General features: G+C 36.7%; 1 protein-coding gene across 16 annotated transcripts in view; it reads right to left on the reverse strand.

The window, feature by feature from the left end:
- HMGN3 (high mobility group nucleosomal binding domain 3) overlaps positions 1-23,788 on the reverse strand; it is a 1,231,743-nt gene that overhangs the window by 255,072 nt on the left and 952,883 nt on the right. The window contains exon 1 of one of the 16 annotated variants that reach the window (XM_050789664.1): positions 13,736-13,739. The exons of the other annotated variants lie outside the window; for them this stretch is intronic. The gene's annotated coding sequence lies outside the window, so the exon portion shown is untranslated. Of the gene's footprint in view, positions 1-13,735; positions 13,740-23,788 lie in introns of those variants that run through there. 16 annotated transcript variants of the gene reach the window in all.

The following is a 23,788-nucleotide window of genomic DNA, read 5'->3' on the forward strand; positions in this document are numbered from 1 at the left end:
CTCCAACATTCTAGATTTTCAGTTTTGATCTTTTGCTTGAACTTTAACTGACTATTGTCCTCCTAGACAATCTCTGCTTGATTATCCTACTCTTCACCTCAATTCGACATCTCTAAACCTAAAACAATGTCCTTTGTCAGGAAACCAAGACGTTTGTAACATTCACATCAGAGTTGTCTGGTAAAGGAGTGAAAACATGGAGGAGCAGCAATAAACAGTGGAGATCATCAAAGCGACCAAAGTAACAAAAATAATTGGGGATTGCTAAGACCTACTGTTAATTAGTTGAAGCCTGGAATGTATGAGAGGGAGTAGATGTCTCCTGGAGTGAACATATACCTGCTATTACCTCAATGACCTTAGTTCCCTGCCTTTCATCTTGTCAGCATCTCTATGTTAATATGATTATAGTATTTAAAAACAAGTTTTTATATATAAGTAGCCTTTAAATTGCAAGTCAATAACTATATCTACAATGCAGCCAAATAAATAGAAATCTGTTCTAAAAATGGAGAAAAAACTAACCATGATGGACACTCTAAAAGAAGGTACTATATATAAAAAACAGTATTTATTACAATTTCTGGGTAGTGACTGGTATTTTATGGATCCCATAGATCAGGCATGTTCAGTGTGGTATGGCCATAGACATGACTGGTATTTTCTTTTATTTTTATTTTTATTTATTTATTTTTTTGAGACAGAGTCTCGCTCTGTTGCCCAGGCTGGAGTGCAGTGGTGCAATCTTGGCTGACTGCAACCCCCACCTCCCAGGTTCAAGTGATTCTCCTGCCTCAGCCTCCCGAGTAACTGGGATTACAGGCGCCCGCCACTATGCCCAGCCAAGTTTTTGTATTTTTAGTAGAGATTGTGTTTCACTGTGTTAGCCAGGATGTTCTCAGTCTCCTGACCTCATGATCTGCCAGCCTTGGCCTCTCAAAGTGCTGGGATTACAGGCGTGAGCCACCACGCCCGGCCCATGACTGGTATTTTCAAGAGTAATTTTGAATCCATCTTATCTGCTTACTTTAAAAACAAACCTTTGCAAAAAAAAATGTGACTTTACTGTATTTGATTTTGCTGTAGAGAAAAAAAACCAAGGGTTGCAGAGTAGCAGACTGTTGCTCAATGTAAAGGAGAACTCCTAATAAGAGAGCTGCCCAAAGTCAGACTGGTAGTCTAGGAAGGCAATGTGTTTCCTTTTCCAATTCAGACATGAGCTGGGATGAAGCCCTGCATTCGGAGGGATGTTGAATTGAAAGTCCTTCAAAGTCCTTCCAACTAAACACTTTATGAGCATATGAATGTAAGTTCACCGGGAGGTCAGGGAGGCGAGAAACTAAAATTAGAAGGAGTTTTAGCAGAGGGGTCTTCCTAATGGAGGAGGTCATTAGGGCTTGCTTTGAAGGGCTGCTAGGTTTTTTAGAAGGGGTGAGTAAAAGGCATCATTTTGGGTGGGAAACACATGATGTCAAAGGTGTGGAAGAGGCTGGTCAGGTGCAGGAGAAGGAAGAGGGCAGCTGATGCTGGTGGGGGAAAGCAATATGATAGAAAGAGCCCCTGGAGAGAGAGTAAGATTGAACTGTGTTTGAGGCTGTGGTGAGTTTAGCAAAAAGCTGACAGCTGTTCATATATTATCTGATAAACCTGACAGTTGCCTAAGGACATGTGAACTCAGGAGCAGCTCTGAAGTGCAAGGAGGTGAAAGAGCTGTGTGCTGTGTTACAGCTTCTTCTCCAGGCTGAGGAACTGGGTCTTGCCTAAGTACAAGGGGGTGGCTGCCAATCAGAACTTCCAGTATATCCAAGGCAGAGTAACCTTCTTTTAGGTGTCTCTCTGCCTTGACTATATTGAGATGAAAGGGCAGCAAGAAAATCTGTAAACATCCTACTCAAGCCAGAACATGACATTGTAAGAACTTTCATTTCACCACAGAGGTGAAAAAAGACTTTCAAAAATATCATAAAGATCCTTTGTTAGTGAACAAATAAGTACAGATCATTTATTAAGGAACTGAAACACTGAAAGCGAGCCAGATATGGAATTGTTTACAAAAAAAAAAAAAAAACCCTTGAAATTATTATCCATTGTGTAACTCTACCATTATAACTATAATTTTATTATAAATTATATATCCAAATTATAGTATAAAACCATTACAGGATGGTTTGCAGCAGTATATTGTCACCCCACTTCCAGCTGGGAGCGACAGTATATCCTCTGGACTGCAAATGACCCGTCTCTGATGTTACTGGCCCCACTTGAGCCCTAGGTACAGAGCTGTGCATATTATGGCAAGTGGCCAAGGAATTATCATGATGGTCCCATTAGCAACCCCAAAACTGTGATGGTTCTAGGTAGTTTGCATATTTCTATGTTTTGGCATTATTGAGTTTCAACTGCATAAATCTGTATTTTCATTGTATTACTTAATGAACACTTAATGAAAAGGAGAAAAAAGCAAAGAATACATTCAGAAAACAGTAGAACAAATTATGTTTCAATCAATTTGTACTTTTGTAATAGAGACCTCAAATCCTGAAATATTAACATACAACAGGAGAAGTTCCAAACATTCTTCTACCGTCATCCAATTGTCTACGTGTGAGGATAATGCTGGTTGTGAGCACACAGAACTAATCACAAAACTCATCATTTGGGTAATGAGACCCTTAGTAGAATAAAATAACACTTTAGATTTATTCTGAAAAAGACAAAAGAATTTTTGGCTGGTGATACCCAGTATTGTTTCTATGATATTACCTCCCACCGTAGACTATCGCGCCTCTCCTTGTATTCCAACCATATTTTTGGATTGACCTATAATTAACCTCAGATTTATTTCAAATAAAATTTCCAAGATATTGCCGTTTTCTCCTTTCTTAAGTGTATATACAGGTGGCATTTAGATGGGATGAGGGAGGAGGGGACACTTAAAGCAAGGGAACAGCCTGCGTAATGACAGTATATTCATGTATGAGAGAAGTCATAAAGAGCTACGGCAGACAATTTCTCCTAGAGGGGGATGGTGGGAGGTTAAGGAGGAATCTTCTGGTGGCACAATCTTATAGAGTAGTGGGTGTGCTCGGTTGTAGAGTGGTGGGTGGGTGCCAAAGAGATGTGGAGGAGGAGAAGGTGGCAAAGCTCACAGGTGGGTCATCACGAAGAACAGTGGAGAGAACTGAGTTGCTATCCTGAGTGAAAAGTCAGGAAGCAGTACACAAAATCACACTCACTTCTGACACCAAACGCAATGCCAGGGTTCCTGGAGACCACCCTCAGTTTCCATAGTTCACTAGAAGGACTCACAGAACTCACTGAAAGCTGTTATATTCATGGTTTTGATTTATCACAATGAAAGGTTACAGAATCAAATCAGTTAAGGGAAGTGATACATAGGGCAGTGTCCAGAAAAGTCCCCAACAAAGAACTGATTGTTCTCTTCCAGCATACTGTGGACAGCATTAGCTTTCCCAGTAATGTTGTGAGGCAATATGCACAGAGTACTGCCAACCAGGGAAGCTCATCCACGGCTTGGTGGCCAGAGTTTTTACTGGGGCTTAGTCAAACAGACCTGGTTGATCACCCATGTGTCTGACCTCAGTCTCCAGCCCCACCAAAAGCACACTGTTAGACTGTTGGTATGGCCCAAGTCCCTCAGATAGACAAAGACATGACATTCTAAGGGGTTAGAGAGTACCTCCCAGGGCCCAAGGAAAAAGCCAGCCTTCTCTTTGGGTATGGGTAATTTATTACTATACCCTGAGGTAACATATTTTGTTCTTCATTTTGTCCCTTTTTTCTTTTTCTTCTTCTCCTAATTTCTGTCCTTTCTTCCTTTTCCAAAATTTTTAAGGTATAAATCTATACCCAAATAGTCTATGCCCAGAACCCTCTCCTCTGCTGCTGTCCAGTCACTGTCACAATGACTGGGTTCTATGAAGTGAGAACAGGGTCAGTGGCATCTCTTCATTCTAAGTTTGACAAACGCCATAGGGTATGCTGGGAAAATCTCCTGGTGCCAGGTCCCTAGAGAATGCTATTTGCAAGACAGTCTCCTCAAGTTGAAAAAATACACAAAAAAATACAAGTCACCTCAGAAGCCAAGTACTAAAAGTCTGATTCCCATGGCAACACAGGGATTGCCCCTTTCCACCAGGGGTAGGGCATGCTGAAGATTTACTCTGGGTTATATAGTCTCAAATAATGAGAGTTCTTAAAAATATTAAATTACCCTAAATAAATTGACTATGTGATTCAGGTAAGGCTGCCTCACAGTCTTAGAACAGGTCCTTTTAAAGCTTTCCCAGGTGTCTTTTTGTTTTGAGATTCCTTTCTTTGCCACCCTGTTTCCTTCAGTGAATGCTTAGCCAGGGAAAGCCTTCTCAGAAAACGAGATTTCGCCACCTCAAGTCTTTGGTCTTCCTTAATTATCTTTAGAGATTTCTATAAGAGTAGCCTGCCTTAATTTTTTTTTTTTATTCTTTGGAAAAATCAGACTGGGTCCAGCTTTGGGCTTATGTCTACATTATAAATGCTAAAGGGCTTTATTTGCAAATAAATTATTTCCCATACGCACTTGTCAAACTAAATCATAAGGCACAAAAATAAAAGGACTTGAATTGACAAAAATGATAATTATTCGCAAAGGGAAACCATTTCAAATGTGTTCCTACTTACCCACACCTACTTTTTGATCTTTGGTCCCAAAACTCTCTTAAATTAAGCGTTTTGCTTTCAGTGCACTTATCTCAGAATCGTGGAATGAAATAAATAGGGAACATAAACGGCATTATTTTAAAATAATGCAATTTGTGTCTAGTATGGTCATGTGTGGTACTCTTACTTATTATGCTGAACTGTAATTTAAAATACTTCATATCCTATATACTAAAAACTAACCTAGGGTTTTCTCCTACGTTTTCAAAAAATCATTATTATACATTCATATTGTCATTAACATTGATTATGCTGCCAGACAAGTGTTCTGCTTTATATATTTAAATGTTTAATGCTTTGTACTTGTACCTTGAGGCAATCTTAACATGAAGGGGACAATTTTGTAACAACAACAACTACAAAAAACCCAACACATACAAAGAATGATATGTTTCCCATAGAACATTTAAAAGCCAAAATTCCTGCCTCAAAATGTTTTTAGGCTAAGGAAATTATAAGGAAAATTAAATGCTTTTAAAATGTCAAGAGTGAGTTAGTTCATTTATTTAGTTTGAGTTTTGGTTTGTTTGATGTATTCATGAAACCTGTTCTATTTTTGCTGAACAGAAATTATGAAGGTTTATTACATAGGTTATTTATAATCCTTAAAAAAATTGGAGATAATGTAAGTGCCCCAAAATAGGAGGCTGGCTGCACAATTATGGAGCATCCATACAATGTGGCCCATAAAAGTCAGGATGTAAAATATGTAATGACATAGAAAAAGTTTACTATATGTTAAGTGAAAAAAATAAGATTATAATGTAGTATGCACAGAATACTCCTTATTTGATTAAGAAAAAGTATGTATTTTATGAATAAATAATATATGTCAATATTCATGGAAAACACTGAAAGGATATTCATACCAGGTTAATAGTGGTTCTCTTTACATAAATTAGACATGGCTTGGAAGAACATAAATCATTAACTCTTAGAGATGAAGAGACTTTGAGATCACTTAATTCAGTTGCTCATTAACTCACCAGATAACTCATTCCATTTACAGATTGATCCAAATATTTGGGAGTTTTTTCTTAACTTGTGTCTGCCTTCCTGTAATTTCCACTGGCTGATCCTATGTCTGCCCTCTGGAGCAGTGGGGAATAAATTCAATTCTTTATACGTGACTAGTTCAACTATTTAAAGACAATCCCCAGTTCTTCCTAAATCTTTTTTTCTTCAGGGTGACAGTTCACTCAATCTTTCTTTATGGTTTCCGAACTCCTCCCATGGTCCCACCATACTTACCTGGAGGCCCAGGAGTTGTTTGCATCGCTTTAAAATGAGTTATCCAGAGTGGACCCTGCATTCCAAGTATTCTTTGGCCTGCTAGAATCCAGTGAAACCTCTTTGCTCCTTTGATCTCTGTGTAGCAAAAGCTGCCATTCATATCAACTTTAAGTTAACTAAAACTCTTTCAGGAAGTTTCTGCATAAGCAACTATTAAGAACCATCTGATCCAATCCGAGTTTATTCTATTAATTATTTGAATCCAAAGCAGGACCCACACAGCTATAACAATCTGTGATTCAGCTTCTGGTCTTTATATTAATGCTTCATATGCCATATTTTACTTGTTTTAGCCCACATCCAAGTCTATCAAATACTGATGTGTTTTAGGAAATAAAAAAATCTATAGCATTTAGTATGGAAAATAAGGACCAGTACAAAATGGTAAAACCAAGGAAAAAAAGAAATTCAAAAATATCATATATAGCAGAGTGGTTAGTCAAGAAAAGGATATAAAATATCCTTGCTATTTCCCTTTTACCAGTGGGTCTCATTATTGGGCTTTCAGCCCTGTACCTCCACAGAAGTACTCCCCAATGATATAGCTTGGACAGACCTCCCTACATTTTCCTCTTCAGAATCCCATCGAATATGATGGCGTCAGCAATTATAACTAATTTGTAAGTCCCAAAACTATATATTTGAGTCTGACTCTTTGAATGAAAGTCCAATGCCAATTTTCAGTTGCTTTCCCTGTGTTCTCTACTTGGGTGCTCATCTATGCATCTCTAAAAAGCTGAAGTCACCATACTCTCCAAACTTATCCCTTGTCCTTGGTTTTCTAATCTGTTGGTAATAATTCTGTCCTTCTAGCTGGACAGGTTTGCATCTTTATCAATTAATTTGTTCACTCATCAAATATTATTGGGCATCTAAAATCTGTCTTGCACCAATGACTATGTGCTGAGGATACGGTGGTGACTTAAAGTTCTTTCCCATATAGAACTTCATTCTAGGCAACAAAATTGTGTTACATAAGTGCAGCAATTTAAAATAAAATAAGAGAGAGAGCATAAGAGTGTTTGCTTTCCACATTTAATAAGTCTCCAAGGCCTTTTCCTTCACTTTTAATGTCTCTGGTATTTATCCTTATTCCTCAGATTCCACACTATACAAGTTCTGCTTTCAATGTGCCTCATTTGACAAATGGCAAAAATGTCTTGGTTTAACCCAATTCATTTGAAAAAGTATGTATTGAGCCCTTACCATATGCTGGGCACTAGAATTGATACAGATTCCAAAATGATTTCTAAAAAATTTGCAATCTAAAAAGAGGGAGGAAACACATCCAACCCACTTAAATACAAAACAAAATTGACAAACTCAGAAATTATACTCAACCAGCCATGGAAATTCACAAGATGGGGAGCTTCTGGAGAGGACTCCGTTAAGTGAGTGGTATTCAAAATGCTGCTTGAAGAATGGATGGGACCTTTACAATTTGCATTTGGGGAGGCAAAAGCACTCTGGGTAAAAGACTGGATGAGTCAAGAGAGGAATACTGAAAAGCACAAATGTCTGAATAACAGTGGGTGGTGCCATTTGCTGGGAGCTTAGGTTATTGGTAGAGGAAGCCAAGGTTAGGAAGGTAAACTGGGGCCATTCTGTGAAGAGTTTAAAAGGCTGGTTCGAGGAATTTGTATGTAATTCATTAAACTATGGAAACCTATTTTCTTCTCTTTGGAATGTACATGACCTTTCTGTTAATCTGTTTGTTTATAAAACACTTACGAGATAACTGCTTTCCACTAACCTAGGATATTGGCATACGTGTTGGAACAGTACCTTATCATATGAAAGCTAAGCAAACCTTAGTAGATGGTGATATGAATGTATTTATATCCACAAAATTATGTTTCTGAGCTTTGGAGTATTTTAGGTTCCTATTACTTTTTAATTAGATAAAGGCTGCCAGTGAGACAATTTCCAAAGTTCTATTCTCTTAACTTTAAAAAATGAAGAAAGAAAAGCATTCTCCTTTGGCATTTATCAACATTCAATGAATTGGCAGACTCTAAAAAACACAACAAATGTGACAACAAAATTTTGGTAGAATATCTTCAGATGTTAATGAATGTCTGAATGAAAATACCATAAATATGGTTTCTTCTAAATATATGTAAATAATTACCCATTTCTAGAATGAAACATTAGTTTCCAAAGAAGTAATTTGTTTTTCTAAACTAAAAAGACTGAATTGTTTAATTTAAATTTTGCATCAAGTTACAAAAGGAAATTCCCATTTGAACTGGTTTATTTCAAAAGCAAATAAACCAGTTGAAGTTTTCAAATACAGAATTATATGTATTGTGTTGATGACTTGTCATAACAAACAACATTGTGGTGTAACTTCTTATTCTGTACATGGACAATCTTCAAAGTATAGAATTGGTAATGAGTATAGTACTAACTTTGTACTATATGGAATGTATTTGAAACCCAATAAGATTTCAAATTTGGCCAATTTTACCAAGAAAACATGAAGAAAGGTTTCCATGGTTTCAAAGAATCAATAGTGCCCTCTAAAGGAAATCTATGTGAGGTACATTCAATATCTAGGTTTAATTCAGCACTTATTCCACGAAAATGCTATTTAATTGTAACTTATAATAACACAGATTAAAAATTACAAAAAGAATGCAGGCCAGCCCTAGTCATAAGTATCACAAGTCTACACCAACACTGGACTGGCAAGCAGACCTACTTCAGTCCTAGTTGCTTTTGCCCCTTGTGTACTGTTGTTACCATCCTTATGGAAAGTTCCTAGAAAGGGAAAAGGGGATAATTTCCAAGTAGAGGATTAGACATCCCAGATTTGGAGAGATTGGAACCCCAGAAGAAGATCCAAGTAGATATCTTGGGAAAACGTGCTATATTGAAGAAAATATCTGTAGAACTGAATGCTGAGAAAGTCAGCTATTGCCCTGGGCCATAGCTGAAAACCTGTGTATCGGGAAAGATAGCCAAATTAGCTGAATTAGAAGAGGGCAGGCAGTGTAGCCTGGCTGAAACATACGAGCATGAAAAGAAAAAGTGATATGAAACATTTATGGATTTTTGTTTGTCCATCTAATTTTGTGGTTTATGTTTTTGCTTCTATCCATTTTTCAAATACACACAGATCCATCCACAAATAGCTTGATAATGTCACAAAAATATTGAGTAAAACCATATATTGCTATTATCAATTAGGAGCAGGGCAAGCCTTGGTGATTACTATCTGCCTTACAGACATTACAAAGTCAGTGAGTACAGAAGATTATTAACTCCAGATATTAATGGCTGCAGCAGAGTTACTGTCATAATAAGATGGTTGGGAATGAAAAATGCTTCATTTATTCTGTTACCAAAACTACACATATAGAGCATTTTTTACATTTTAAAACTTTTCCTCCAGAGTTCAGGTCCAGTTTTATCAGATAACAAAGATCACAGATTAGGTTGACACTTAGCATGTACACCTGTAGACAACCTACCCTAAAATATTGGACAACTTACCCTGACATATTACTATACATATATTACTGCACCTGAGCAGCACAATAACCCATGGGGTTGGCAGAGCAGCTACTATAATTGCAGAGCAAGAAAAAAAAAAATCTTGTGGAGCATGAGTCATATTATGTGGGAAAATTAATTTTCCAGTATCTATTTTTCTACTTATTGATTGGAATATTAAAACACTTGAAGATATATTAGGTTAATAGTTAATGGAAATAAAAAACCTGATAAGATGATACTGTGGCATCAACCACAGTCAGCAAGCTGTTCCCCAGCTTTTGGGACAATCCAGGTAAAATGGCACATTTCAGCAGAGAAGCTGTGGTAAGTAGAGCAAGGTGACAGCACTGCACCATCTTAATTAGATGTGACACATTAGTCTGAAGTAATCTGAGAATTAAGGCAAATAGAGTCATCTTTAGCAGGTTCCTCAAAATAAGACCAAAGCTAAAAGTTGTGTCATCAGAGCAGCAGGAGTGCAGGAGCTGCTGGAAGCAGCTGACTGTTAGCACCACATCACATCAACTCACAGGCCTCCTACAGTATATTTGGAACTTCACAGGTTACAGTTCAAAGCAGCTTTAAATGTTCATTTAGGTTTTCCAATGGCTCTTAGAAAAGAGAAATCCCAGAGAGCATAGATTCCTTCAAATCTCCAGGGCAGGAGGTAATACAAAATCCCTCCTCCTATAATTTATTATTTTTAGCCAAGAGGCTAATTTAAAGGAGGAGCCAAAGATGTAGGGAGTTTATCACCACCATAGCATGGCACAGTGACTGGCTGGGCAGGAACCATAGGATTCCTTAGGTCTGACTGCCCAGTCTCCAGTGTGTAATGGAAAAGAGAGGTGCAGCGTTCTCTCAGGATTTTCAGAATTCCCTTCTGGAACCGAGGCCCTGCTCAAGAAAAATGGCTCTAGATGAAGTTTGCTGCTCATAGGTGCTTCTGGATGAATAAGCAAGAACGTTTCTAGCCTGGGCAACAGACACAGCCTAGGTACAAGTGAGTGTCGGAGAAGCTGCCTTCAGTGCCCTGGTCATCAGCCACAGTCCTGAGTCTAAGGAAGGGGCTGTTGTGTTCCTGCTGATGCCCAGAAAAACTGTGGCTTATCACTGCCACAACCCAGCTCCACTTCTCCTGTTAGCTATTCTTAATATACTGCACTATATGGTCATCAGTACTTGGACACAGACAAAAATGGCACGGGCAGCATTCCACATGGTTAGGCAGAGCAAGTTATTATAATCCCCAATCGGCTGCTAGCGAAACTAACAGAGGAGTTAAATAATTGGACCTGAGGACACTGCTAGCGAACAACCCTCAGTTTCTACCCTTTAAGCTAATGCTCTTTGCTTTTTGTCACTTACACACTTGCCTTTGGGTCATGTGTCAGTGAGGCAATCTGATAAAATAACAAACACTCAAGGGAGGAGAGCAGAAGTACTTCCCCTTCGACTGTCCTCTCTAAGGTCTTTCTGGAGATATCTTAAAATGGTCACTGTCTTCATAAGAATTTTAGGCTGGAAAGGACAGAATCTTGTGATTTTTAGGGGTGATGAAAAGGAGTAAATGTACATCTTTCAGTGTCTCCCATGGGATGTTCAGAATACATATCCACAGAATCTTTGGGGTGTTTATGAAAACTGGCCAGGATAACAGGTTTCTGTTACATGTCAGGATGGGGCAGGGTGTTGCTGGGAGATAGGTCTTGAAGGGTACTACATCCATAAAGGAAAGTCACCTGTATGAAAACCCTCTGTCAGGTCACTGTGGTTATTGAACTATGGAGTCATCCAGGATGTTCTTGTGAACAATGGAGCTGTTATTCTCATAAATTTTAGTTTTGTTTTACTAGATTTAAGCAGCATTTTTGTGTCCAGAAAAGCAGGAGCCCTGGGAAACTGTTTTGAAGGTCTTGTGAGATAAGACAAGGAAGTAATAGTCAATGGGGCTGTTTACCTAAATGAGCATTGGTCCAGAGTATTCACGGCAACAATAGCTTACTCGGTCTTCTGATAAAGAGAAAGAAACCGGCCGGGGGTGGTGGCTCACGCCTGTAATCCCAGCACTTTGGGAGGCCGAGGCGGGCGGATCACGAGGTCAGGAGATCGAGACCATCCTGGCTAACACGGTGAAACCCTGTCTCTACTAAAACTTCAAAAAATTAGCCGGGCATGGCGGCGGGCGCCTGTAGTCCCAGCTACTCAGGAGGCTGAGCCAGGAGAATGGCGTGAACCCGGGAGATGGAGTTTGCAGTGAGCCGAGATCGTGCGACTGCACTCCAGCCTGGGCGACAGAGCGAGACTCTGTTTCAAAAAAAAAAAAGAGAAAGAAACCAAATCCTGAAAAATATTTCTCGAGTCTTACTCATTACAGGGGCAATCAATTGTGTTAGAGAAACTTCAGTCCTAGTTTCTTCTGCTCACTGGGACCTGTTTTCACCATCCTTGTGGAAAATTCCTGGAAAGGGAAAAGGTGATGATTCATGAGTAAAGGATTGAACAAACTGGATTTTTAGAGATGGGAAAGCTAGAAGTTAGGAAGTGGCATTTGGCCTCCATTAGTCTAGTTAATCCCGGTAGCCTAAGATTGTATTAATCAGGAATACGTACTTTTATATGCATCAAAAATTGGAAAGCTAAAAATGACATTGCTGGAATGTAGGGTCCTGGAAGCTTCCTCCTTTTTGGGGCATTTTTCTGCTGGCAACCAAGACTATGGAGACCTGCAAATACAGTTTGCAGCTGCTGCAGGGGCAGCAGGAACCAAACTCTGGACTCCGGTGTCCAGTGACTGTGGTGATAGTGACTTTCTAATTCTTGCCTTTTATTTTCTGAGTTGTAGCCAGATGATGCATCTTGAAGTCAGGTGACCTTCTGATTATAGTAGAAAAGTGATTCCCCTATAGGTGGTCAGCCAGTGTTCTGTGAATCACACCCAGAAGCCTAATGTACAGCCTGCTCCTCCAGTTCTTCCAATTTCATGAGCACCTCACTGCCTGTATTAAATCCTTTTTGTTTAAAATATCTAGAGGTTTCTGTCTTATGTACTATACTGTCTGATGCACAGAGTACTAGGAAAAACAAGAGACCTACACTAAACATGTTTTGTTGAAATTTTCATTTCAGTAATAAAGAAATAAAATCGAGGTAAACAAAGAGTCTACTAAGGAGAAAAAATCTAAATTAAAGTTATCTGTAATACTTAATACCAAAAGAATTGGCATGGTATCAAATTTGGGAAAAGTGCATATCCCTAAGATTTATAATCCATAATTGCGTAACACGGACTCTGAGAAGTTTGCAATAAAGAAGCATGCTTTATTTTGTTTGCCCAAGTGTTTCCTAAATTTATTTCAGAATGACAGTCATTATTTTGGAAATACTAATTTGCTTAATTATGAGGGAGAAAGTATAGTGTCAATATAACTAAGAAAATATTTGAAACATCAAAAACAAAAGATCAAAATTTACAAAGTGAAGACAGATACAGAAGAAAAACCAGTGATCAGTAAAACCAACAATTAAAAGTCTAAGTAACTGTTAATACAGTTATTAAATTTAGTATGCATATCAAGTTCTTGAAAGGGAGTGCAAAGTAATAATAATAATAATAATAATAATATGAATTTACATTCCTATAACATTTGAACAAAAACTAACAAATGGGAAAGGGGGAATGAATAAAATAGGATAATTTTTATATCTTCTGCTGAAAGGGTCAACATATTTGGGATATCCTTGACCCAGATAGAAAAATTTAGGAAGTAAATAAATGAGTGAGCAAGTGTTTAATGATGAGGTAATATAAAACTACTATGATTAATAACATTTAAATCAATAGAGAGAAAAAACAAAACCTAACAGAGGAAAAAAAAATCAAGAACTTCAAATATTAGATAATTAATGTTAAAACCCAGCAGTGACAACTCTAAGTGTAACAAGCAAAAAAGATTTATGCTGGCTTTTAAAGAAATCCAAATATATGCTCTTTATAAGAATATGTCAAAGACAAAACCATATAGAAAGCATAAAATAAATCAAGGGATGAACAAAAATATGAGACATGCAAACCAAAGAGAAGTAGGGGGTCTTGATGTCAACATCAAAATAAAATTCAAGGTAAAAGAATTTACTTGAAGCAAAAGGGAGACTTTTATGTTGCCAAAAATTACACAATAATGACAAAGGGAAGGGATACTATTTTCTCCCTCTGAGTGCTCCCCCTGATAAGTGTTAAGTGTTAAGGTGTACTTCCAGAAGTCCCTCCCCTTAGCTCTCATTTGCTCCTTCCACAGGGATAACTTATTTGATCAGTGAAATCAGAAAAGGATCATTCTGCATTCACGGACTCCTCTCATTGACACACTTGCTTACCCATCTGAAAACAGCATGAATTCTGTGTGAAAACCTCCCTGAATCATACAATGGTAAAATTAAAGCCTGGCTTTGGAAAAATTCAGCCCTCCCACCTAAGCCATCCAGTGAACAGTAAAACAGTGTGCTTGCTATGCAGACACGACTTCAAGATATACTCCCGAGCGTGCTCTTCCAATCACATTGTTGTTCCTATCCCTACAATTTAAAACTTCTGTGGCTACTACCTTTTCTCATCTACCTTTATTTATGACTAAAGTGAGTAAGTAGTGGAAAGTCTGCTTTGGCTAGAAATTCAGTCCTGAATTACAGAAGTCCCCTAATTCAGTGTAGCAGGCAAGGAAGCTAATATTTCATCCGATCCAATCCGATTTGCGTATCTTTCTCAATTAGTTTATAAACTGGAAAGAAAAGAGTTGTGAGTAATTAACACCCTCCAAACCTCCAAAATGGGGACCATTAACTTTATTGAAAATACATTAAAGAAATATATAAGAAGAAATTGACAAAATCACATTTTATTTTATTTTCATTTTTATTTGTAAATAGAGATGGAGGGTCTCACTATGTTGATCAGGCTTCAAGTGATCCCCCCATCTTGGCCTCCCAAAGTACTAGGATTACAGGAGTAAATCACTATGCCTGGCTGACAAAATAACATTTTAAAAGGGAAATGAATGCTCTCTTTCAATCTTTAATTGAGCAAAAGGACAAAGAGCAGAACTGAAATTTGTATTCTACAGAGAGTTCTCATTCTTTTCGTGTATTCATTAAAAAAAAAACCTGCAAAATTGATCATATACTAAGCTCCAAATAGAATCTCAATAAATTTCAAAAAGTAACAATTCTACTTGCCATATTCTCTAACTATAAAAATAAAATCAGAAATTAACAATACAAGACAATGACAAAATAAAATTTAAAATGAATCTGAAATATAAAATAATCTTAACCATCTAGTCAAAGAGTTAATTAAAATCACAGTTTAAGATACTGGAATTGTATCAGATGCCTCCTGTGTACCACCTTACATCCTCTTGGTCTCATCTCTAATTCCAGTTATATCTGTGGCAAATATTTCCACATAGGTTGCAAACTGTTTTGTGCACAGAGCAGCTCACCTAAAGGGTTAGTCATACTCAGCACTCATGGATTATCAACTAGGAAGTGTGAGAAGGAGTCAATGGAGAAATACTTCTCCCCTTTGTCTTTTGAGGAGACAATTCCAAGACACATACAGTACAATCCTCAGAATGTCCTTATCAATTCATTAATGCACACACATATTGGAGTTCCCTCCTTTCCCTGTTTTCTCTGGCCCCTCACTCCCACTTTCTGGGATCACTTCCCCAGCCTACTACTTGTACACAAGCTCTTGTCTCAGACTTACCTTTCCCTTTCCCAGGAACATAAGTCAGTCAAGTATGGTCCTGAAAAGCAAACCATCAGGGTGGTATCTGGAGCCAAATTCACCAGTCAGATGGCAACAAGAATTTCTCTGTGGTGAGATGAACATCAAATAACAGAGAGATGACTGGAGACGTTACTGCAATGAGATTGCCTACAAGCACCGAATATATTTAACCACAGAATAAAGACTAAAGCAAATGCAGAATAAAGTATCAGAACAGAGTGCAAATGTTTCATGTCTTGATGGTGTGAAAATTACTAAACTAATAAAAGTTGGGAAGAAAAAGGAGAAAAAAAATAGGAGCTAAAATAAGTATATTGCTTTCCTTATTTGTAATAGTTTAGAGTTGAAAGGTATCATTTAAAGCTGACAAACCAAGTAGTAGAAATATAAAAATACTTAACAGTATAACGAATAAGAAAGATAATATTATATTATCATCTAAAATCTATTGTTGAAGAGAAGGAGTCATGCAAAAGAAACATGCTTATTTTCAACAATGCCGAATATGCAACTTACAGATACTGCCCAAAGTAATAGAAGATCAAGGGTATTAGGCACTAGAAAAAAACCGACAGACTTTTCTTAATATCAGAAAAAAATACACACACACACAAAAGATAAATCATATAGTGAAAGATATTTTAAGAACTGCTAAAGCAGAGTACATAAAATAATACAACAGAATAAAGATCAAACGTATCTGAATATCAATAAATGTCAAGTTACTTAACTTACACATTGAAAAAAAGATTTTCAGACTGGATCACAAAACCATCCAACTTTGTGTTTTACACAAGTTACACACCTAAAAGAAAATTATCCAGAAAGGTTAAAAATAAATACTAGGCAGGCACCCCTTAAAATAAAAATAGAATCAAGATCTTAATATCAAAAAAGGTAGAATTCAGACCAAAAAGCAAGCAATAATCTACAAAAATAAGGACTTTCTTAAAGCCAAAGGGCGCAATTTACAGTGAGGATATAATTACGAATCTTTTATGCATCAAATAATACTCCTGCATATTGAATAAAGCAACCATTACAGAAATTACAAGGAGAAACAGAAATACATTCTACTAACATAAATCACCACGTTACACTGAGACAATCATTGTCTCTCTATGGCCACCAAAAAAGTATATGAAAAACAACTAAACAGCCATTTTTTATTATAAATACTCAAGTAAAATGGGAAAAGATGTATATTTGCCTAACATAATAAATCTATCTCAGCCCAAAAGTCAGCATCATGCTTAAAGGGAAAAGAGGAGAAAGCAAACCAACTAAAAAATATGTACAAGACAATTATGACTGCCATCACCATTATTATACAATACTGTGCTGGAGGAAGAAGCCAATGCAATTAGCCAAGAGAAAGGAATTAGAGAGCTTTAAAATGGAAATGAGGACTTAAAACTATTATGTACCTGGAAAACTCAAAAAATAGCTTTTACATATACAAATACTAATAAGATATGAAAGACCACATTAACAATGGCAACACAAAGCATTAAAAATCGACAGAATCACAAGAAATGTGTAAGACCTATACAAAAAGAATAACTACAACACAGCTTTAAAACATTACTGAAGTAGGCCAAACATTATAAAAGCATTGATTTAATATTTAAATGAAAGCACCAAAATGTTATTTTAAAAAGCTAAACAAAATGATACTAAAGTTTATAGGCAAAATGTATACATAAAGGAAAACTCTGAAAAACTTGAGATGAGTAACAGGTTGGAGAGTCTAGTGTCACTAAATATTAAAATATATTTTACAGTTTCAAACATTAAAATAGGGTGATACTGGCATATGAATAAACAGGCAGCCAGTGGAACAGAATAAAAATTCCAGAAATAGATCCAAATACCTACAATAATTTAGTATATAATAAAGGTGTAATTTCTAATCAAACTCAAAAGATAGGCTTTTTAACAAATGGTATCAGGCTAGGTGGATTGCCACTTGGAAAAAATTAGTTTAAGTTGTATCTCACAGTATATATATATGTATAAACTCTATAGAAAATAAAACTTAGAATGTTAGATAAAAATTAGAGAATCCTTTTATAACCCTAGAATGATTAAAAATAAATGACTGATAAATTTTACATAAAATAAAAAAGTAAGCACAGTAAAAAGAAAAAATACAATAAGCAAAATCAAAAGATAAGAGATGATTTGGAAGAAAAGTTTTTAAGTCACATCACAAGTAATTGACTAATATATCAACATATAACTCAATCTTAGAGATAAAGAACAATAATCTAATGGTAAAATGGGGAAAGAATATGAATAGGTAGTTCAGAATTGTATGACTCTTAAATGCAATCTCCAATTAAGGGAAATGCAAATTTCCTTACAAATATTGAGCTATCTATCAAAAGGGCATAAAAGGTACTTATACAGATGAGTGTGTAAATTGGTTAAAACCATGGTGGATAATATTGTAGTGTCTGTTAAACTAACAAATGATATACCTTCTGATCCATCAATTCCATTTCTGGAAATTTCTCCTACAGCTATACTTACACACATGTAAAACTAATGTACAATGTCATTTAATGAAGCATTATCTGTAATAGCGAAGACTGGAAGCAACCCAAATACCTATCACAGGAAGACTGGTAAATTAATGTTGGTATATCCATAAAAATTGATTAGTATGAAGCTATCTCTTAAAAGTGAAGAGGCTTTTTATGTAATGATATGAAAAGATCACTGTATTACTCTCCTAAGGCTACTGTAACAAATTACCACAAACTGGATAGCTTTAAAACAACAGAAATTAGAATATTCTCTTACAGTTCTGGAGACTAGAAGTCTGAAATCAAGGTGTTGGCAGGGCCGTATTTCGTTGAAAGGCCCTAGGAAAGATGCTTCTCTCTGAGCTTCCTGTGGTTGCTGGCAATTCTTGGTGTTCCTTGGCTTGTAGACATCACTCCAGTCTGCCTCCATCTTCACAAGGCATTCTCCTCTGCACTAGGGCTTGATTAAATAACTGGGTACTACAGCTAGTCAAGTTGGCATATAGACTAACCATCACAATAAGAAATATAATGAATAAAAAATAAATCAATGTACACAAGAGTATATAAAATATGCCATATTTACAAGATGGAAAGAATCATAATTCATATTGTATTTGCATAAATTTTGGAAATGTCACTGGTTCTCAAGAAACCAAAGAAAATAGTTTTTTTTTTATATTTATGTACATTTGTAACTAGTTAGATTAAGGACAGGAAAAGGAACAAGAATGTATTGTATACCTTTTCATATCATTTTGATTTCTGAATCATGGAGTGTATTACCTAGCCAAAATGTTTGATTTTTAAAAAGAACATACGTTTGATTTTTAAAAAGAACGTAAGATATGTGGTGCTGACAAGAAAAAGGAGGCTAATTAGAACAAGATACAAAGTCCAGAAGTGTACACATACATACACAGACACAAACACACACCAAAAATGGCATTTGGATGAGTTGGTTGAACTTTAGGTTAATTTTTTGTTCTTTTGTTTATCTGTATTGTCTATTTCTTCTATCAGCTTGTCTCTTTTGCACAAATAGAAAAAACAATTTAAAATGTCTTTAATACCCTTTGGCAAGTTTGGCAGAGGCAAACAAGGATCAAAGCCTTTTGAGAATAAAAAAATTCCTCATTTTCCTAAAAATGTTTAAAAACTGATTGCCTCCCCTGTTAAAGAAAACATTTTTTATCTTGAAGGATTTGCAGAGAGAGGAGAATGACGAAGGGCCAGGAACTTAATGAACTGTACAATTCAGATATTTATGAAACTCAGAATTAACAGGGAGAAATGAGCTTTAGGAAAACCATTTCCAAAGTTGAAGCTGTTTGACATGATCATTTCTTTGTTATTATTGTTTGTATTCATGCTTTTTACACACTGGGTAACCTTGTGCACACACATGGCTAAAAATTCCACATATGTATGATTAAGATCTTTGGTGTAGATCTTTCTGTTTGCTAGGCATGTCCATGGATATCCCACAACAAATTCAACATGTTTAAAACGGAGCTACTCATCAACTCCTACGTTCAAAATCTGTTTTTCTTGTAGTTTCCATTTCAGTCAGTGTCCCTGTCATCTCCTCAGTTACTGGGGGCTTCTTCTCTCCCTCTCTCCCACATTCAATTGATTACCAAGTGGTATCAATTCTCTCTCATAAATAACTCCATCATTCTTCTATATAGTATATGTCCACTGACTTTTTCATTATTTCTTATCTGCAATTCCTAAACTGTTTAATCTTCCACATCAGTATAGAAGTGCCTGTTTCAAAATGAAAATCTCATGTCATATTGCCATCTAAAAATCCTCTTATGATTTCTAGTAAATTGCATTATATAATAGGAGCTCCATAAATGCTTAATAATGAATGAATTAATGTACAACTGCAAGATGGGCAGTAGAATCAGGCATAGTTATTTTCATACTTTTTAGCCATAAAACAATTGCTAGAAAAAATGTCACCCAGATAACGCCATTTGCTAGTCCTTAACCTCTGAAACAACTACCCATATCACATCAAACTATTATAGGTGAATGTCTCTTTTTCTTCATATGCTTCTTGATTTTATTTTACTAAATCAACCAGGGACAATGGTTCCAATTTATATAAAATTTTGAAATCAATTATACCAATAAATAATAATCATGATAATCACAATAGGATTTCTGCAGAGCTATAGATACAATTGAGATGTATTTGCCAATGGTGACATAAAATTCAGAACTTTTTCAGCTTCAAATTCATATACATTGAGCAACACAAAGAAATACTCTCCCTAAAATAAAAATGACTAATTCTCCATCTCCTGATTGTTATTCAAAACACATTGTTTATAAGTATACCTAAACACATTTCTGCAATACTAAAAGCATCCAGAGATATATAGCACTTACCTTGCTACAAATTTAAATGCAATCCTCACCTGTATTTTTATGAATTAATAAAAATGTTATTTGGGCAATCTGGGTCTTGCAGTTAATCAAGAGAATTGTATCTTTAAGAGAATATCCTAGCAACCTCTCAGCAGCTAGGAAAAAATACCTAACTGACAATGTACACTGATTTAATTAATGCTGCTGGACTCCATCAAACTTTGCAGTTAATCAAAAAGACACTTAGAAACAGAAATTAAGCTACAGCTGAAAATGAGAAATACTGGTGAAGGGTACGAAGAGAAAAATTTCATAACTAAATGAGAACTCTTTACTCTGGAGCATGTTTATCAATAAACAGAGTAACAAGGAAATTGATGAAGTTACGACTCCAGTGGGGGTGTCAAAACCAATATATTCATTACTCTAAGAGATTGCTAGTCCCAGAGCCAAAATTACACTGGGGTAATCACACTTTTACGGATACATTCAAAACTTGCAATGCCACTATATTTTCACTGGCCTGTCAGACTGTACATTTCCTAGTGGAGATGCATTTTATGGCACCTGAGCCTTGGAGAAATATGCTTCTCTCTTCTACATTTGGAAATAGATGTATTTTCATCCCTAGCCCTCCCCCACTCCATCATCAATATCAATATTTTATATGGCCTGGTACTTGGCACCATATAAACACATTACACAGAAACAGGTCTGTTCTAGATGAGGTGGGTTTTGTTTTTGTAAGACAAAAAAAATTTAAAAAGCCAAAGAAAGACATATGAAGACTTTATATAGCAAACAAAATCCAAACATGATTGACTGTGTTAGTAAATAAACACTTCCTCTAGATGTATGTAGGAATTTTTGTTTATATACCTTTGTCTTCACATACACTGAGGAATGGATACATGAGAAGCAGGAATACTTAATTGTTTCATTTTTCTTTTTTTGAAATACTCCCTGTATATTGGCTAATTTAATTTAGATAATTTTAATATTTTTTAAAGCTCAAGCATAGAAACTACTTGACTGGACCATGAAGTACACACACACACTCACACATACTTTTCTCAAACTTTCAAAAACCTGAACACTTAAACTTGTTGCATTAAAAAATGAATGTTCACAAAGAACGTCAAATTTAAATCACATTGATTTGCTCTTCTTGAGGGAATGCTATAAGAATAATGTTTTGAAGCTTTTTCTGAAAGTTTGGGAATCATAGGTTATAATGGAGGAATGCTACATGAACTACCCAATCTGTTTGGTGCTCATTGTTCCAATAGAATTCCTCCTTCGTGACTACTTCAAATTTTCTGACATGTTAACCACGCAGAACAGACAGTTACAGATCACATCTGGTTCAGTCACAAAATAAAAAAGACAGTGGCTTCTCTCCAGTCTAGACAGTGTGCAGTGTGAGGAGGCAAAGATGAGTCCATATACTGCACCTGCTCATTGTGATCACAAGCCCTAAGTGCTAGATTTAAATATAGAAGAACCTTCCAGGGTAGCCATTTCTGTACATAAAGGAACACCTACTCACCCCAACGAGTAGTACTTTAGAATAGTGGTTCTCAAATGAGCTGCATCAGGATCACCTAGGGGGCTTGTTCAAATACTGATTGCTGGCCCCTACCCACAGAGTTTCTTATATAGTAGGTCTGGAATATAGCCAGAGAAATGACATTTATTTTCTTTATTTTTTCCTTTTTTGAGACAGAGTTTTGCTCTTGTAGCCTAGGCTGGAGAGCAATGGCAGCGATCTTGGCTCGCTGTAGCCTCCACCTCCTGGGTTCAAGTGATTCTCCTGTCTCAGCCTCCCGAGTAGCTGGGATTATAGGCGCCCGTCGCCACGCCACTACTATTTTTAGTAGAGATGGGGTTTCACCATATTGGCCAGGCTAGTTGCGAACTCCTGATCTCAGGTGATCCAACCGCCTTGGCCTCCCAAAGTGCTGGGATTGCAGACGTGAGCCACCGCGCCCGGCCAAGAACTGACATTTCTACCAAGTTCCCAGAGGACATTGCTGCAGCTCTGGAGGTCATACTTTGAGAGCTATTGCCAAAAGTATAAAGTAAATTTATTTAAATGATGTTGAATCTGTTCTTCAAGAGGAAAACATTAGCTCCCATCCAGGGAAACACCACAATTTTCTGCCTTAGGATAAAGGAGTGCATGATATTCATTATAAAACTAGACTTCAGAAATACGGGTCCCATTTTTCTATATTCTAGACCCTGGTCATAATGTGTAAAGTATTAACACTAACAGATTTTCCTGGCCTATGTTCTTTGTTTGTACTGATCCTATTTTTCTACTGAAAATTATTTTAGATAAAGAGTATGAAGGTTTGTCGTGATTAGTTGGAGTTCCACTGTAAGTACTTAGGAGAGTAAATATTACAGGTATCACAGAGATTAGGAGCAAATATTGAGGCTAAATTTAAGACTCGGGGGGAAGTTCTTATAGAACAAAACAAAGCCTTAAATAAACCTTTTTTTTCTAGGTGTAGTTTTCAGTAGCAGCGATTGCCTATATAAAAAACTCTTGGGTTCCTTATATCAAGGTAAAAAAAAAAAAAAAAAAAAAAAAATCTGACATCTATAATGTCCTGTTATAGACTGCATAAAAAGTATACATAACCAGGATCAGTACCAACTGGAACCAGAAATGTGAAAGTTGGTATTCAGGTCAGTTAAAGAGAGAAGAAAGACAGTCACCTTTGGCCATGGTAGTTAAGGAATCCCTGTAGTTCTACTGGCAGGGAGACCAGCCTGAATTCTAATGCTCTGTCTTCAGACCACAGTCTGGGCTCCTGATTTGTATCTATTACCCTCCATGGAAATCGCTGGTGAAGTAAAACTATGTGTGTAAAACTGCAACTGCCACAGGCTGCTTGTCCACAAAAGCATCAAAGCATCTCTATGGAATACCTCTGTATGGGTCTGTAAAGAAGAGTCCCACTTCGATCAAAGACAGCAGATTATGAGGTAAGATACCAAGTGCAGTTTTTAAGATTCCATACTGACAAGCTTCTGTTGTTTTTAAAAAAAGTTTTGGGTGTTGATACAGAAGTTAATGCTTAAATAGATAATGCTCTCCCTCTACTGACATGCTTCATCATGTTACTTATTCTCTTCTCTCAAAAATACACGACGTCAGCCGGGGGCGGTGGCTCAAGCCTGTAATCCCAGCATTTTGGGAGGCTGAGACGGGTGGATCACGAGGTTAGCAGATCGAGATCATCCTGGCTAACACGGTGAAACCCCGTCTCTAATAAAAAATACGGAAAAATAGCCGGGCGAGGTGGCGGGCGCCTGTAGTCCCAGCTACTCGGGAGGCTGAGGCAGGAGAATGGCGTGAACCCGGGAGGCGGAGCTTGCAGTGAGCTGAGATCCGGCCACTGCACTCCAGCCTGGGCAACAGAGCGAGACTCCGTCTCAAAAAAAAAAAAAAAAAAAAAAAAAAAAAAACACGACGTCATTTAATCTTCACAATAACCTTGTAAGATAGGATCACCTCTATTTCACTTCTGGAAGATGTTAAGAAAAGTTAATTATTTGA

Source organism: Macaca thibetana, chromosome 4 (assembly GCF_024542745.1).
Source record: "Macaca thibetana thibetana isolate TM-01 chromosome 4, ASM2454274v1, whole genome shotgun sequence".
NCBI lineage: Eukaryota > Metazoa > Chordata > Mammalia > Primates > Cercopithecidae > Macaca > Macaca thibetana.